This window comes from Aricia agestis, chromosome 7, assembly GCF_905147365.1.
Source record: "Aricia agestis chromosome 7, ilAriAges1.1, whole genome shotgun sequence".
Taxonomy (NCBI): Eukaryota; Metazoa; Arthropoda; class Insecta; order Lepidoptera; family Lycaenidae; genus Aricia; species Aricia agestis.
Window position 1 is genome coordinate 6,666,500 of NC_056412.1, and position 19,448 is coordinate 6,685,947.

Genomic DNA, 19,448 nt, shown 5'->3' on the forward strand with positions numbered 1-19,448 from the left:
ATATTCGAAAATATGTACCATATTGTGTGAAATGTAATATTAGATTAGATTGAAATATTATTTCCGTCACATGTTAATGGTCATATTTTATTTAGATTAAGTTTATTGCTGGGAATAATATTTGACATACAATAATATCATGTTGGTCACTGTTAAGATTCGTTGTGGTGTCTATATTCCTTTGCTTTTCGTCCTTTGTGAAGCCTCCTTTAGAAAATGGCTCCTGTATATTTTATTACTAAACCCTAACAATTTAGTTTTATTATTTTAATAATAAATATATTGGAGGAAGATTAATAGATCGTGTTACGTTTAACCGCCCTAAGCTCGACATCGTATTTTCATTAAAATGTAATCTACATGCTGATTTATTGAAATATATTTCTATATATGATTTTATATTCATTATTATTATATTATTTTAGTAAAAAAATAAGATGACACCATCTGTTTTAATTTTATGCATGAGAATAAGACTATATTTCTTATATAGCCTATATCAGATAACTAATAGGCTTATTTGCAACTAAATTTCATAAGAATCACAGTATATTTAAGAAATATGAAATAAATACTAATGAGCTATTTTAATATTTAATGAATTCCAATCGATGACCTCAATTAAAATAGAAGTGTGACATTTTTACAAAATCTAATAACTAGAGTCATGAGTAGCAACTAGCAAGGTTTTTTAAATTGAATTTATGAAGATTAAATAATTTTCACTTTTTATAAACCGAACAGGTAGTAAGTACACACGCAGTGTTTACAACGTAACAACCTAACCTTTACATCGTAATAAAGATTAAAATAAAAAACACAATTTCTATTAAACTCGAAACGCCTAAGCCGTAAATAATCTAGATTCTAGAGCGTTTTGTTTTAGTATCAAGCTTCAATTCCCTTGCCTGACTGGAGCAAAAGGGTTTAATTCCAATTAACCCTAATAATAGGCTATAGGGATGCAGAGAGAGGCAGCGCTATTAAAAAGACAAATTCCTTTGCCACCACTACAATAGTAGGTTGCGGGCATTCTCGCCGGTCTGCGCCTGTATTAATAGACTGTCGACCGGTAGCCGCGGCGGTCGCCTTACCGAGCGAAAGATATGATTAACACAAAGGCGATACATAATAAGCGATATTGGGACCAGTTCGCCGCGGATAATATGCGAGCCAGCGAGTTTTCGATCATATCCATTACGCCGACTCGTGACACAATATAATGTACAGTAGACCATATTTGGTGAGTGTGGCAAATTGAAGAGTCTCCAATCAGCTGAATTATAGCTATATTATGACGCACTTGCCGGGTAGGCGCGCTTAGCCATACTCACTATTCATACTTTGTAAATGTTAGGGAAGGATTTTAACTTAGATCTTCGAACAAGTTATGATTCGTCAGGCCGATGCCCTCTTAGTTATCACTTATCAGCTTTAAATGGTATAATATGTATTCAGGATTGTGGTGCTAATTATTTCGCCACAGCACCCCTTAAGTTTGGTGGTAGAATCTTAAACCACCAATCGAATATTATATGAAACCAGTGAAGTACGAAAGCGAGTTTACTAGCATGCCTGATCGTCGCATGCTATTAAACTAGCATCTTTGATATTGAGCGAGTTTACTTACAAGGTTGAGTAACTCTACTGTATGACATTTATACTGTAATTATGTTAATGCTTTTTGAAAATAAACGTTGAGATTATTAAGGTGCTCGTCCGAGTACGAGAGCGCAGTCAGAATTACTTGCATATTCGCTTAATTAAAACGAACCGTATGTATCAGTGGCACGTGGCCGACGGGTGTCCACTGTCCAGTGTCCACTTGTAGGGTAAATGGTACATCATATTAAAATATACCATTGCGGTAATGCATTGTCTCATTGAGTTTTATAACCATGACCGGCGCGTCCTTTTCTAGATGCGATCGCAATTTGCATTCACTTTAGTCCACGACGCCGGTTAATAGGCAAATCGATAAATTTACCTCGGCCAGTCTTTGGAGGCATCATAACTTTTTCTGTCATCAATTTTATTCCAGTTTACTGACCAGCCTTCACGATTAAGGCGATGAAAAGACATTAATTAAGACGGGGCCGACGCGTTTGAGAAGAGGACGGCTCCGTTCAATGAAGACACTGGCTCTGAGGACAGTTTCTGTTACGCGTCATAGTCTTGGGTCTCCGGGAGTAATAAGTAAGTCTTATCTCATGATAAATACACAGGGGCGACTGTAAATAACATTCGTATGACACGGGATGTAATTGGTTGCGTTTCGACAGCGATCTGACGCGCACGAGTTACGGCCGGAGAGACAAGACTCAAGTGATCGTGAGATCCGAAAACTTTTGATTTACTGAGTGCCGCTTCTTGTCACGTCATGAGCATTGAGCATGTTAAAGACATTTTATATGGCGACGATTAGTTACTATTGTTTACAACTAGATGCTGTTCTAATTTCTTCCAAATCAAAGATTATGCCCTTGTCAGAAATTGCTTTAGGCTTCAAAATAAAAGTATTATATAAATCATAAACACCAGTAATAAGACATGATTTATTAGAATAGTAAATACAATACAAACACTTTAGTACTTTACAAGTACAATTCACTTAGCTTTTCCTCATTTTATAAGCAATCGAAACAACTTTTCTGAAAAACCAATTATTAAGCTGAAAAGAACAGATATTAACACTTTGATTTTAGCCAAAAGGCCTAGAAGCGCTTAAACCAATAAAATACTTAACTTATAACGATATTTGTTCGAAGTACTCAGAGCCAATTCACATTGACAGGAGGCAGAGTAACAAGGCTTACGGCAAGAAAGAGAGTGGGCCCCCTCCATCAGACAACCCGACTTATATACAATTATTGAAATAATAGCCATTCATATTCATAAATATGTTCAAAAATTGGCAGAATGATAATCTAATGAATGTTGCATTTATATAACTCCGCGAGGAAAAAATGTGGCTATAATGTTGCAGGCTGATTTGAATAACTGACAGGAAAGATGATCAATTCGTTGAATGTAAATGTTAAAACTAAAAAGTTAATCTCAGCCTGAATTAAGGGCCGTAAGAACTAAGGGCAGAGTGTCGGTCGCCCTTTTATAAGAGAGTGCTCTTGTGTACAGCCACAGAATAGATATTAAGTACAGCGCACATACTAGGACACTATAAAATGACTTCGTAGCATTTCAACTACATCGGCTTGCATTATTTTTGGCTTGCGAAAAGTCCAATAGGAATTATTTTGAGTCGACTCAAATATGAATTTGTTTGTAAAAGAACGTTACAAAGCATATAAAACATCCGATATTCCGGGTTTCTTTGAGCGTTTTGTGGACAATATCAGTCAAAGGGCATTTTGAAGTACCGAGTTGGTGGTAAAATGCTGATAACTCTTGTTGTCTCGTCCATAAAAGCTACTATGGTTTAGAGCCTTTGGTGAAGTATTTCTTATTGGAATAAAAATAGCTAAATCTAAATGTATCGTAATGATGGATGTCCGCCAATTAGAGAAGTACACAGTGACAAAAACTAGTCCGCTCGCCGTCGGAGGCGCGTAGGTTTTAATTGGACTCACCAGTTGGTTACTGTTCCAATGTGGCAGTGGATCAATCGACAAAGAGCGGGATTCCTCACATAACTTACCTATTTATAATACATTGTATTCGTCATCTAAAGTCCACTCAAGTTTGTTGGCATCGAGATAATCTTTTGAAATAGTGTCTCATTCAAAAATACAAAGAACTTGAGATATAACAGATATTTAATTCTGGATTATCCAGGCTACCTGTGGGCCTAGCCCAGTGATGCTAAATGAGTCAATTAAAGATAAGAGGACTAAACACATATTTTAGCATTGAAAGGAAACAATAATTTTAACACGTGCTCTGATGACTCCCTGCTAAACTTTTTAGGCTTTACCCAGATAGAAGTACAGTATATTCGAGTGAGAAGACTCTTTGACAACAAAGAGTATGTCGCTAACACACTCCCGACTCTTCCAGTGTTTGCTCTATAATTGTATATTTTTCCATTTCCCCATTTTTATCATATAAAAATATACTAGCTATTTGACCGAGCTTTGCTCGGTATTCGATAAACCACAAATAAAATGACATTTTCTAAAAATGATTCCTAGCTAGATCGATTATCGCCCCCGAAATATACTAAATTTCATGAAAATCGTTGGAGCCGATTCCGAGATGTATGTAATTGGAATCTCGGAATCGGCTCCGAAATTTAGTATATATATATATATATATATATATATATATATATATATATATATATACTTCGTTCGTTCTTCGTTCGCGTCAGCAAATCGTGATAACAAAGATAATAGAAAAGAGAAAAAAAATCCCCTTTTTAAGGTTCCTTTATAAAAAAAGTGAAATATATCCTCCTCCTTTTCGGAAGTCGGTTAAAAAGTAGCCTAAGTTATTGCTTACTACATCAGCTATGTGCCTAAAAAAGTCACGTCCAAATCGCTCCAGCCATTTCAGAGATTAGCCGGAACAAACAGACAGACATACAGACAGACAAAAATTGTAAAAATTGCTATTTGGGTAACTTTTATTAACTACTTTCTTTCCGAAAAACAACCACAAACACCAACAAACACCTGCTAGTTGACGCCATATTGTAAATAAAACGCACCTAGCGCCACAGCGGTGCGCGCTGAACTACTTCAATTAGACGGCGGCTTTTGAATCAGCTGTAGTGTTGAACGTTTTGAGCGACTAAAATATTCAATATAAAAGCTAGACGTGTGATTGAATGGCGTTGTTCAGTCAAAGGGCTAGCTGTTTGATTGAACGGCTATTTAAACCAGTCGGCTGCGACATATATAATACAAGAATTGCTCGTTTAAAGATATAAGATAACTATATTATAAAACACTTAATAATATCCCTTAGTATTTAACAACGTAGTTACCTTTTCAAGATTACTATAATTACATTAACACCTCGGAATAGCCAGTTACGCCTTTTGTTTATAGGTTCTTTAAATTGGATGGCGTAAAAAGTAAATTGTGCACAGAAAGCATCTGCAAATCATTGACAGATTTCTCAAGATTAGAGTTCATCATTAGAGAATACTTTTGAATTAAGATGCCTTATAAATACTTTTTATTTCCAACTTACCGAAACTAAAGAACAAACATAATAACCAGACTTTAACTTTAGAGATAATATGTTTTTTAAGTTATATACAATGTGCCGCGACACCGGTATCCGAGCCTTTAATGTTTTTTTCGATAAAACTGCCATAAATATTATACAGGGTGTAACAAAAATAAGTGATAATACTTTAGGGTGTGTACGTGTTCCTTGTACAGAGTTCACTGTGAAAGTAGCAGCGCTGAAAGACCAAATTTTTTTTTCACTTTTGTATGGGAAAACTCGTGACGCTCGGGCCCTTGCCCATACAAAAGTGAAAAAAATTTTTGGTCTTTCAGCGCTGCTACTTTCACAGTGAACTCTCTACAAGGAACACGTACACACCCTAATGTATTATCACTTATTTTTGTTACACCTTGTTTATCATAATTCACAACATTAAAGGATCGGATACTGGTGTCGTGACATATCATATAATAAAATCATTCATTATAATATTACAATCATTTGGCACGATCTACAGCCTAAAAAGGTTTTCGCTTTTTAACTATCGTTATTTTACAATTTTTGGAACGAAGCGCGTTCGGCGTAAATCTATATCTGGCTTTCAGCTAGACAGAACGATATTTGACCTTGATTTGACCTCGACACTTTTTTATTAGTACCTGCATGTTAGGGGCAGAGGGCGTTGATAGTAAATATTCCTGTGCGTCAACTAGATGTCGTTTTTTTTAAATATATTTTTTTAAAGTTTTTATGTATACAGGGTTTTTGAACATAAGAAATAACTTCGTTCCATTCGGATGTCCCTTGACACCTCTCAAGTTTTTGTATATTATATCATTTCGTCAATATAAATAAATTAATTTCAGCAGAATAACTACAACAGATTTAATTAATAGCATTGTTCGTGCGCTCGTGTTCTTTTGAGGTCAATAATCTTGTATTAGGATAATAAAATGATTAAAATACATTTACAATATTAATAAAGTGATAATGCATGTCAACAAAAACTAGGAGCATTTAATTTAGTTGACAACACTATTGCGAATTATTTTGAGTTTTTTATTAATCTCTAAATAAATTTATTCGACGCAGATGTCTGAATATTTACAGAGCAGTCTCATATCTCATTTCGATGCAACATTTTTTTAATATCAATTAATAATGGTATCTTAAACACTCAACATTGATTTGCGACCCTCAGGCGAGTAGAGGAACCTGCATCAATAAATATTAATATGAACGTGATAAGAAATTTATTACGCGTAGAGTAGCTATCATTATTTGTAATTAAGTATATTTTTTTGGATGGATAATTTACTATTTTTTTGAGTGGTAAAAAATAAATAAAAAAATAAATATTGTTTTATTTCTGAATACATTTTAAGAAAATGCTTTCAGAATGTTGATACTACGGTGCCTACCACCAGTGTCATGAGACTTCGTAACATCATGATTAGGTTTAGTAATTAGTTGCTATAGTCTATTGAGTAGTCTGTTTTATATTGGATGCATGTATTATAAACACTTTGATAACGAATCAAAGAAAAGATCCTCAAAAGCTTGTCTAACTGCTTAAGTCCAGAGATAATATTACTGGCGACCAAATAATTGTAGACTAATCAACTATTAAGCTCATGTGCCAGGTGCCGTTTTCTTTGAATTTGGACCTTCTTGTAAAATCACTGTCTTCTCGTCGTTCCAAATTTTTATACTAAAATTACTAACTAAATTAGGTAAACCGTAAACTTACTGGGTACGTGTTACATGGTTTTATTAGCAACTAGCTATTACCCGCAGCTTCGCTCGCGTTAAAACGTATTATTATAATCTTATAGCTGTTGCCCGCGACTTCGTCCGCATTAACATAGTATAATAACCGAAATGAATAATTTTTTACCGACAGAAAAGTCCCCTGCATATTGATCAAAGGTCACTCGTAAACTGTATGTTTAGTTTAGGTTGGAATAAATTGACTTTTAAATAATAACTATATTCCAACAAAGGAGAATTAAAACTTAACACTAACGACGCTACACCGTTTTGATGTAAGCAACAATCCCAGGAGGTTGAGTTTGGGAGGGCGCAGCCCCCCCAAGTACGGGCCGAGAGCAAAGTCCCCCGCATATTATTAAAATGACAGCCGAAAAGTGTATGTTTAGTTTTGGTTGTATTAATAACTTTGTTCCTAAAAGGGAAAATTAAAAGTTAACACTAACGACTCTACACCATTCTGATGTCGTTGTTGTACGGATGCGGCTGCACCCCCCCAAGTACGGGCTGAGGGCAAAGTCCCCCGCATATTATTCAAATGACACCCGAAAAGTATATGTTTAGTTTTGGTTGTATTAATTACTTTGTTCCTAAAAGGGAAAATTAAAAGTCAACACTAACGACGCGACACCATTTTGATGTCAGCAGACATCTCAGGGTTTGGGGGGGCGCAGCCCCCCAAGTACCGACAGACGTCAAAGTCCTCCGCATATTAATCAAATGACAGCCGAAAAGTGTATGTTTAGTTTTGGTTGTATTAATAACTTTGTTCTTAAAAGGGTCAATTAAAACTCAAAACTAACGACGCGAGTACGCGACATCATTATGATGTAAGCAGATATCCCAGGATGTGGGGGGGGGGGGAGGAGGTTCGGGGGGGGGGGGGGGGGGGGCGTAGCCCCCCCAAGTAAGGACTGAGGCTAAAATCCCCCGCATATTAATGAAATGACACTCGATAACTGTATGTTTAGTGAAGGTTGGAATAAATTGAGTTTTAATTAAGATGTTTGATCCTAAAAAGGAGAATTAAAACTCAAAACTAACGACGCAACATCATTTTGATGTAAGCAGATATCACAGGAGGGGGAGTTTATTGTGCGGGAACCGTATCATTTTTCCGCGGCAAAAAGTATCCCTTGACCTTTCTTATGTCCAAAGTATCTCCATATCAAATTTCATCAAAATCGATTGAATAGTTTACGCGAAAATCATAAAAGTTTATTGTGCGGAAACCGTACATTTTCTGGGACAAAAAGTATTTTATGTCCTTTCTCGGGACTCAAAGTATCAACAAACCCATCAAATCGATTGAATAGTTGACGTGCAAATCATAAAAGTTTGTTGTGCGGAAACCGTACAATTTTTCGATACAAAAGTATCCTACGTCCTTTCTCGGTAGTATCTCCATACCAAATTTCAGCAAAATCGGTTTAGCGGTTTGGGCGCAAATCATAAAAGTTTATTGAGCGGAAACCGTACATTTTTTCGGGATGAAAAGTATCCTATGTCCTTTCTCGGTACTCAAAGTATCTCCATACCAAATTTCATTAAAATCGATTGAATAGTTTACGCGCAAACCATAAAAGTTTATTGTGCGAAACCGTACATTTTTTCGGGACAAAAAGTATCCTATGTCCTTTCTCGATACTCAAAGTATCTTCATACTAAATTTCATCTAAATCGATAGAATAGTTTACGTGGAAATCATAAACGTTTTTTTCGGGGACATAAAGTATCCCTTGACCTTTCTTATGTCTTAAAGTATCTCCATACCAAATTTCATCAAAATCGATCGAATAGTTTACGCGCAAATCATAAAAGTTTACTGTGTGGAAACCGTACATTTTTCCGGGACAAAAAGTATTCTATGTCCTTTCTCGGGACTCAAAGTATCTCCATACCAAATTTCAGCGAAATCGGTTCAGCGGTTTGGGCGTGAAGAGGTAACAGACAGACAGACAGACACACTTTCGCATTTATAATATTAGTATGGATGGAGGCGAACGACGGCGGACGGCGCGGGCGCGGCGCGTGGCTGGCCCGCGCCAGACTGGTTCTAAGGCCTGCAGAAATGATCTCTTCAAAAAACATCTGCTACCTCATATTCATATCCCATTTATGACACGTTTGATGAGCACACTTTTTAATAACTTTTAGGCCTCGGCAATGCGCGTAGACGAGCACCGACCGCTGCAGTGTGCTATTTATTAAAACTAAAGTTTATAGATATTTCAGAAGGCTTTTTTATAGTCTAATTATCCGAATAGAGTGCTTGTGAGGTGCAATTAGTGTCGATGCCCGACTATAAAACGTTCCGAGCGGCGGCGGCTTCACAATTCCCGTTTCACTCGGATTCGAAAACTTACGGCGTGTTTATTGGTCAACGCTAGGAGCAACGAGCGTTAATTGGCTGTTGTGAGTTGAAGTTGTCAAATGCGAGTCGAATAACAAATTGTGAATGTGGAACTAGAAATCACAATTTTGGTGGTACTATCATACAAGCAAATTCGAAGTTCCATATTAATATTTTAAATGCGAAAGTGTGTCTCTCTGTCCATCTGTTACCTCTTCACGCCCAAACTGAAACGATTTTGCTGAAAGGTATGAAGATACTTTGACTCCCGGAAAAGGACATAGGAGACTTTTTATATCGGATAAATGTAGGGTTCCCGCGCCATTAATGAATTTTGGCACAATGGAGTTGTGGCCGTCATCCATACTTCCATACTTCCATCTATACTAATATTATAATTTTGCAGAGTTTGTTTGTTTGTTTGAACGCGCTAATCTCAGGAACTACTGGTCCGATTTGAAAAATTCTTTTACTGTTGGATAGCCCATTTATCGAGAAAGGCTATAGGCTATATTTTATCACGCTTAGACTAATAGGAGCGAAGTAATGGAGGAAAATGTGGAAAAACGGAGGGAAATTATTTGAAAGGGCTTATTTGAACGCGCTAATCTCAGGAACTACTGATCCGATTTGAAAAATTCTTTCAGTGTTAGATAGCCCATTGATTGAGAAAGGCTATAGACTATATTTAATCACGCTAAGACTAATAAAAGCGAAGAAATACAGGAAAATGTGGCAAAACGGGGGAAATTATATGAAAGGGCTTATTTGAACGCGCTAATCTCAGGAACTACTGATCGGATTTGAAAAATTCTTTCAGTGTTAGATAGCGCATTTATCGAGGAAGGCTATAGGCTATATTTTATTACGCTAAGACTAATAGAAACGAAGAAATAGAGGAAAATGTGGAAAAGACGGGGAAATTATATGAAAACGCTTATTTGAACGCGCTAATCTTAGGAACTACTGGTTCGATTTAAAAAAATCTTTCACTGTTAGATAGCCTATTTATCGAGGAAGGCTATAGGCTATATTTTATCACGCTAAGACTAATAGGAGCGAAGAAATAGAGAAAAATGTGGAAAAAATGGGGGAAATTTTATGAAATTTCTTATTATCTTAAGAACTACTGGAGTAATTTTTATGTTATTTGGCAAACATGATGAGTAGACCACCACATAGGCTATTTTTTTGCGGAAAAATGTACGGTTGCTTAAAATTCCTAAATAACGCAAGCGAAGCCGCGCGGAACATTTATATTTACACTACTATTATAAAGAGGAAAGATTTGATTGTTTGTTTGTCTTGAATAGGCTCCGAAACTACTGGACCGATTTGAAAGATTCTTTTACCATTGGACCTTTACCTATTGTCCTACATTAATTCTGCTGAACATAGGCTAAATTTTATTTTGGAAAAAAATAGGGTTCCGTAAGATATTTGGGATTTTCGGACGCAAGGTGTAAAAAATCAACCAGAAATGTTACTTTTTTCGCGTACGCTGCCTAAACTATAAAAGATAAAACCATAAAATGTTCTAAGTAATTGTAGATCTTTTAAATATCTACAAAAAAGTCCGCGACACACTATACCTATCTATGCTGAGTGAGGCACAATAACCATTTTTTTATAAAAAAATCTTGAAATGTTTTTGGACTACATTTAAATGCCTTTATTTTACTCATGGCATTAATTCTTATCAAAATAAATTATTTCATTACTAAGTACAGTTAATGTAGATAATATTTGGTCTTTGAATGATTAAAATTGGACGTTTGGTTTTAATGTTATGGCGAAAATAAAATATTACGATTTCTGCTGCACGTTGCGAATTGGGCGTCGTCAAGGCGCGCCGCGCGGGTGTGCTCGCCCGGAGAGTGCACGTAAATATTAATTATTATTACCTCGATCATGGGAATCGCAGACACAATAGATTTATAATATAATAGTAATGCGACAGCCGGGTGCCGCTTCATTGATGGGATAATATTATAGTGCTTCATTAATTCATTTCGTTTAATGTAAACCATTTTTATGTTCTGCTTAACATAAAGATTGAGTAAGAAATAAAGATTGAAAAAAATATATTTAAAAATCAATATAATATTATAAATGCGAAAAGTGTATCTGTCTGTCTGTCCGTCTGTCTATCTGTCTGTCTGTTACCTCTTCACGCCCAAACTGCTGAACCGATTTTGATGAAATATGGTATGGGGATATTTTGAGACCCGAGATATAGAATACTTTTTATCCCGGAAAAATGTACGGTTCCGCCACGTGGAATGAATTTGTGGCCGTCATCTAGTATATTATTAATTATTATAAATTTCACTATTAATTAGATTATGGCTTTTTTAACCTTTTAATGTCGGCATCGTAGTCCAAAGACATCGGCCGCCGGTTTCGAACGTTATTTTCATCTATATCGTATGATGGATGCCTCTTCTTGTTTTATCGTAGCTCTATACCTTCATGGTTTAATTAAAGGCTAGCTCAAGTATTCCCGAGTCCGTCTGCGCAGGCGATTGTGCTTTAATCTTCGATATTAATAGGTGTGTTATTTTGTCAGGCAATTTAGAATTGATTAAATCGGCACTTAAGTTGAAAAATTATACAATTACAGCGCACTGTGATAAATAGATTTAGCACTTCGCAACAGTAAATACCTCGCCTTGGTTGGCGATTTTAGCAGCTTGATGCTAGTTGGACATGGACAACAAGATTAATTTTTATTGTTTGGATTTTTATGAGAAATCTAAACTTATAATATAGACGGCGTTATAAAACGTATAATTCTATAAACTAATAATTAATATTATTATGAAGATGCTTTAAGGTCGGGACTCGGGATAGCACATATATAGTTTATTACAGCAAAATGTAGAGTCCCTCAAAATATGAAGCAACGAAATTGCGCAGCTATCTTTTTAGTTTTTCTACACGAGTAATATTCCCAGTTTTTAGCAGACGGCCTGTCGAACACAGCAGCAATTTGCAGCATTAACAATAAAATTATTATCAGAATTTACTAGTGTCGTACTAATGACAACTCGCTCGTCGAGTATTGATCATAAAAAATGGAATCCCGTGTGCCCAACGAAGCTGTCCATTCAAGAATTTGTTGACAAGCAATTAAGGGCCCGGTACGTGTAGGTGAATGAGCAGAAGACAATATTTTTTCCATTGTTAAACATTAAAGGACCTTGAATTACGTGAATTTCAGAGATAAGAGTGACATGATTGAAAAAAAAAACCCGATTTAAAATTGATTGACGATAAGAGCCCCGAAGAAAACCAGTAAAGAGGTCGTTGCTTGTTTCTGATTTGAAATGTGAATTTAAAATAAAGGAAAGTACGTCTTAAAAGCACTGCATCTTAAAGGTATATTTAGATCAAAATTTATCGTATCACTAATTAGAAGGTACACAAACTGTAAACTGTGCTTTGAGCGCGTAAAGAAATTATGTTTAAATATTAATTTGTCTGACATAACTGAGTACAATAATTATACCGATTTTACTAAAGATAATAAAACACAGGTAATAGGTACGCCTCAAATTGTTTTAGTGTGCAATAATTAAATTTCTGGCAGTAAAGGGTCGTTACTGAGCACTTTACAAAATTCAATTACGGCTGCAATACAGGGTGTGTAATCACAAAGATTTACAACTACTGTTTATCCTACCTCAACTTGTATATCAATAACACGAATTTTTGCGAGAAGGTAGAGTATAGCTGTCTAGAGCATATTTTATGGTTAAACAATTAATTAATTCCACCTGCAGCACAGAGGTGGAACTGTACACACACACATGTAAAACACGGTAGCAAACTTTTCTGAATACTAAAAAACTGATAGCTGCAATACTTCTTGTATATGACTAGGGTTACACGATCAGTCTGGCATCAGTTCAGTCCATCAGTCTCAGACTGACGCCAGAATGATGTCCACAAAGTACATAATAAAAAAAAGATCAGTCTGTCAATCACACGGTTATACGATCATTCTTTCGTCAGTCTGCATCAGACTGATGGATTTATATTTTAATTTTATTATTAATTATTAAAGTATTTGTTGTTATAGCAGCAACCAATATACACAATCTGTGAAAATTTCAGAGCTCTAGCTATAACGGTTCTTGAGATACAGCTTGGAGACAGACAGACGGACAGACTGACGGACAGACAACGAAGTCTTAGTAATAGAGTCCCGTTTTTACCCTTTATGTACGGAACCCTAATAAAAATGAATCCACATTTCCCTTGGTTTCCATATTTCCATCACGCGTAAACGGCTGGACCGATTTTGATGAAATTTGGTATAGAGAGAGATACTTTGAATCCCGGAAAAGGACATAGGATACATTTTGTCCTAGAAAAATGTACGGTTACCGCACAGTAAACTTTAATGATTTTCACCTAAACTATTCAAACTATTTTGATGAATTTTGGTATGGAGATACTTTGATTCTCGAGAAAGGACAAGGGATACTTTTTGTCCCGGAAAATGCACGGTTCCCGCACAATAAACTTTTATGATTTTCGATGTACCATCGAGGAAGTTGATTCCTATGCAATTGACAGACCAACGTTATTTGGTCGAATATGTCAATTCAATGTTAATTGTGATCTGTCAGCTGGGTTTGACGTAACGCAACCAAACTACTTAGGTCCCCGATTTGCATAGGAATCAACTTCTCTGATAGTACATACGGGAACAACTATAAACTACAGTCCACGTGGTCGTACGAAGTCGCGTGCAACAGCTAATTAAAAATAAAAACCACAAAACACATACAAAGTGACAAAATAAATAACAACTGGGGAAAAATACTTAGCTATGACCAGAGTAGACAGAACTATGGAGAACCTCGACTTCAAACAAACGGATAAATACATATACGCGAATTGGGCGCGACTGTCACTTTTAATGGGTTTCACAATGCTGAGTAACATTGTAGGTACGGCGCGCGCCGGTCGTTATACATTTTTTTTATTAAATAAGGGGGCAAACGAGCAAACGGGTCACCTGATGGTAAGCAACTACCGTCGCCCATGGAGTCTCGCAACATCAGAAGAGCTGCAGATGCGTTGCCGGCCTTTTAAGAGGGTATACGCTCTTTTCTTGAAGGTTTGCAGGTCGTATCGGTCCGGAAATACTGCTGGTGACAGTTCGTTCCAGAGTTTGACAGTGCGCGGCAGAAAGTTACGCGAAAAACGCACTGTGGAAGACTGCCACTCATCAAGGTGATGAGGATGGTATGTTTTTCGAGATCTCTTCTGAGTCGGCCTATTCGGGGTTGATTCAGACCGCAACGCGTAGATGCATTTCTACATTTATATGGATTTGACAGATTCGCAAGACGTCTCACGCAATTGAAATCTGTCAAATCCATACAAATTTATGACACACCGCGCCTCGCCTCCACTCGTTGCGTTGCGGTCTGAATTGACACTAAGGGTTGATTCAGACCGCATCGCAACGCGTAGATGCATTTCTAAATTTATATGGATTTGACAGATTCGCAAGACGTCTCACGCAATTGAAATCTGTCAAATCCATACAAATTTATGACACACCGCGCCTCGCCTCGCCTCGCCTCGTTGCGTTGCGGTCTGAATTGACACTAAGGGTTGATTCAGACCGCATCGCAACGCGTAGATGCATTTCTAAATTTATATGGATTTGACAGATTCGCAAGACGTCTCACGCAATTGAAATCTGTCAAATCCATACAAATTTATGACACACCGCGCCTCGCCTCGCCTCGCCTCGTTGCGTTGCGGTCTGAATTGACACTAAGGGTTGATTCAGACCGCATCGCAACGCGTAGATGCATTTCTAAATTTATATGGATTTGACAGATTCGCAAGACGTCTCACGCAATTGAAATCTCTCAAATCCATACAAATTTATGGCACACCGCGCCTCGCCTCGCCTCGTTGCGTTGCGGTCTGAATTGACACTAAGGGTTGATTCAGACCGCATCGCAACGCGTAGATTCATTTCTATATTTATATGGATTTGACAGATTCGCAAGACGTCTCACGCAATTGAAATCTGTCAAATCCATACAAATTTATGCCGAGCCGCGCCTCGCCTCTCCTCATCGAGTTGCGGTCTGAATTGACCCTTAGTTCTGTTTCCCCTGTTATGAGTCATGACTATGTGCAGAATGGCGGCGCTCCAAGAGGCTTTTTCCAGGCAACCATCAAACCAACTGTAATTGTAGCCGCGTATGGCAATACTTTAAAGGAAAAAGCTGGTTAAAAATAAAGCGTGACCTAAGCCATAAGCCGCGGTAAGTCGTCTATAATTTCGGAAAGTCTTTCAATTACGGCTAACAAGATACATTTGCGATTTGGCTACGCCTCGTATGAGCGTTTGATTTAAACATGATTTATTGCTACATGCTTCTTGGGGGCTTATAGCCGTAAAGATAATTATTGGTTTAAGGGCGCACGGCTCTGATTTTGAGGTTAATGGACGAGTCTTACTGGAATACTGTAGCCCTCGATAAACCACTGACGTCTTAACGTAGTCCTATATTTCTATTAATTTATTAGGTCGGGAAAAAGTCTTTTCGCATAATGTAATAATATGTACGAACTTGTTATTAAATCTTTAACCTTGTATCATTTAAAAAAACATTTTAAAGTAGGCAGTTCCAAATTCAAATTACAAAAATGTGTGATTCTCATTTGTTTTTCTTATTGTTAAGATGAGTGAATCTAATAAAGGAATTCGATACATTTTAAATTTTTACCACAATGAACATATTACACAAATAAAAAAAATATCCACAGCCGAACATATTATAACCTCCTCCTTTTTGGAAGTCGGTTAAAAAGGGGAAAAATGCAATGCAAGCCGTGAAAAATATTTGTGATGTTCGTGGACCTAATGCAGTTCTGTGAGAGTAGCGCGGTTTAAGCGTATTCAATCCGAAAAGAAAGCCCTGTTACGGACAAAACATTCCTGACCTTCAGATTTGCTCCCGTTTAGGTCTCTGCAGAATACCTTAGGTGTCGTCAACACCACGAGAGAACTGCCAAAACTAGTCACCGTTTTTTGATTACGATCCACAAAATTTTTATAGCAATGCGATAATCCCTACCTACAAGATTGCAAAAAGTTATGCAACAAATTAATGACACCTAAATACTTTAGTCAAATGTAAATTAAGTAGTTCTTCTCCTCCGTCTCATTATTCTTCTTCTTTGAGGTGGAAACCTTAGGTACCTTGTGAGTTGTGATGGCTTCGCATCTTCTCATTTGCCTCGAGATTTTCTCCCATGGTATAGAATAAGAGTAACCTAAGAGTAACCAGTAGGTACCCATTCTACTGAACCGCCTTTTAAAACAAAACAAGCTGTGACATTGTATTGTTGTTATATCATGTTGCCACCATCTGCCGACTGCCGATAATTTAACTTCTTTGATTGCATACTATGCAATCAAAGAAGTTAAATTTGGGGTTGTTGAGGAAGTGATTATGAGGAAGAGGAGGAGGAAGTGGAATTTCCACGAGCAAATTTAGAGGATGCGGATGAGGAAGAGGATATTTTTTTGAGGAAGAGGATGCGGATGAGGAAGCGGAAGAGGAAGTACGTCCATATAGTACAGCGTTTCCCAATGTGGGTGATTACGCCCCCTTGTGGGCGCTGAAGATCTAAAGGGGGGCAGTGTGGGACTCAGAAAAAATGGCGGCGTTTTGTAGAGGCTGTGGGGGCTAATATTACCGACAAATTAAGGGGCAAAAGCCCCTTAATTTAATAATTTAAATTCCATCTCAAAGGAAAAGAAAGTAGGTGAAACAATGGGGGCACTAAAACATATTTTGTTCTCAAAGTGGGCAGTGGACAAAAAAGTCTGGGAACCCCTGATATAGCACTACACTTCGGTATCATTTCGGTTTTCGATAGAAATCAAATTATTAGATTATTCGCACTGCGTACGTAGCTGCGTAGTGCGTACACGCGTAAACAAAACAACGCTTGCTATATTATGTCAATAAAATTAAAACAAACAAGCAAGGAACAGCGCGGGTGGCGAGAGAGACAAGGAACAAGGAACAGCAGCGCCCGTTCGGTCCGTGTGTCGGCGTGTGCGTTGCCATGATTGGATACGCGACGCGCAGGCGCAGTGAAATTCCTCATAAATTCCTCCTGAATTTTGAGGAAGCGATAGCGGAAGAGGATTTTTGTATTTTTATTTATGAGGATGCGGTAACGGTTGAGGAACCCAAATTATTGCGGAACTTCCTCATTATGAGGAAGAGGAATCCTCAGCAACCCTATTGCATAGTACATTATTATGTAATGTACCATAGTACATTACATAATAACGAACGAATACATATATTCGTAAATCAAAAAAGACGTAGGAACTAATATTGTAAACATGTGCCCTGGGAAATTTCCATAAATTTAAATGCATAATAGATAATATTTTGGCGACATAGTCCAAGCGGTGACTATTATTAGTTAAGTATCGTGTATACAAAGGTGTGTAACGTACTGTAGCATGTAGGTACACGCTTATTAATATTTCTAATATCAAATACATACTTAAATTATATTAATACATAGTTGATACAGAGACAAAAATACTTTGCCAGTTGGGGCCTTTTCTGGCGGTTCGTGAGCAAAATAAAATCGGAACTATTATTTGCGCCAAAACTAACATAAAACATCTGGAGTTGTCTTCTTGAGAACATTCTGGACACTCACTATGCAGACGTAATAATAATATATTTTATGTCCTTGCCTTCTTTTTTAAAGTATCAGACAAAAACTTCTAATTTTTTGAACTAGAGATCGCACAATGGTCGCAATTCGACCTCAAATAAAAAATTAAATTATAAGTTTCAAATTTCAACGCTTTTCTATTGATATTCTATTATGAAAATATTGACTTTATTATTTTATAGACATAATTCCTGCGACAGGCTCAAACTAATAAAGTCAAATGATGACAGACTGGCCGTGTAATAATAATTGTCTAATGCAGTATTTAAGATTCAATAAAAACAACTAAATCTATTTTCAATTTGACTCACCTATAGTCTGACAAGAAAGTGAAGAAATTAAAAAGTGGCAACATCGTAGTGTCATCCCTTTCAAATCAATCTAAGAAAAAAGGGATGACACTACTTTTTAAAATCTTCACTTTCTTGACGGACTATACGTTTCCGTATTTTTCGTAAAAAGGATCCAAAGTTTTCGCTCGCGTATTAATGTATAGATAAACAAGAGGTTTGATTTAATATAAGTAATATTATTTTCATATAATATTTTTATGTAGCGTTCGGACTAAGGTTTACAAGTAAGTTTTAGGCGCGTTTATAAATGTCGATGATACATTGCTTTATAGCCCATTTTGTAGACAAAAATAGTAAGGTAAGCTACCAGTATTATAATACCTTGTTTATAAGTTGTAAACATTTATATGAAAGACGATTAATTAATAGTAGGGGAGCCCAATAAGGGATTTCGTGACCTGCTCGAGGGTGTCAGATTAAGCTTGTATAGATTTCCGACATGTGCCTATTTATCATGGTATAGAAGTCGGATTTTTCACGTGGTAGGTTTAAAAAAAGTTATTTTGAAGTATCGAAATACTGTCGGATCTGTCTCTTACGTTTCACAGATTCGGATGTTTTCGTGATTACGACAATTAGCGAAGATTTGCATGCGCATTATTAATTTGGGAGTACTGTACACGAATTGCACTCTGGGCTCCCCTAATATAATATATTATGACGTTGTCTTCTCATATCCACATACTTATTAAAATGTACTTGCTCCAAATTGCATTAATTATTTAATCATTAATGAATAATTGTATACTTCATAATCTATACTAGGTGTAACAAAACTTAGTGATAATACTTTAGGGTGTGTATGTGTTCCTTATAGAGAGTTCACTGTGAAAGTAGCAGCGCTGAAATACCAATTTTTGTCTCATTTTTGTAACTCGTTACGAGTTTCCTTGCTTGTGAAAGAGTAACTTTTTTAGATTAGATTAGATTAGATTAGATTAGATTAACGTTTATTTGCAAAAACATGGTAATGACAATATTAGATGGTACAATGAGAAATAGAGCTCATGTTTTGTCGGATACATCTCGACGTGCAAATATTGTGGAAATAAAAGTTACATTTAATTTTCTTAATTCTTTGACAC

At 36.6% G+C, this 19,448-nt stretch overlaps 1 pseudogene; it reads right to left on the reverse strand.

Annotated features, from left to right (window-relative positions):
* Nucleotides 1–2,611: 2,611 nt before the first annotated feature.
* On the reverse strand, nucleotides 2,612–2,725 carry LOC121729192 (annotated as a pseudogene).
* Nucleotides 2,726–19,448: the final 16,723 nt, after the last annotated feature.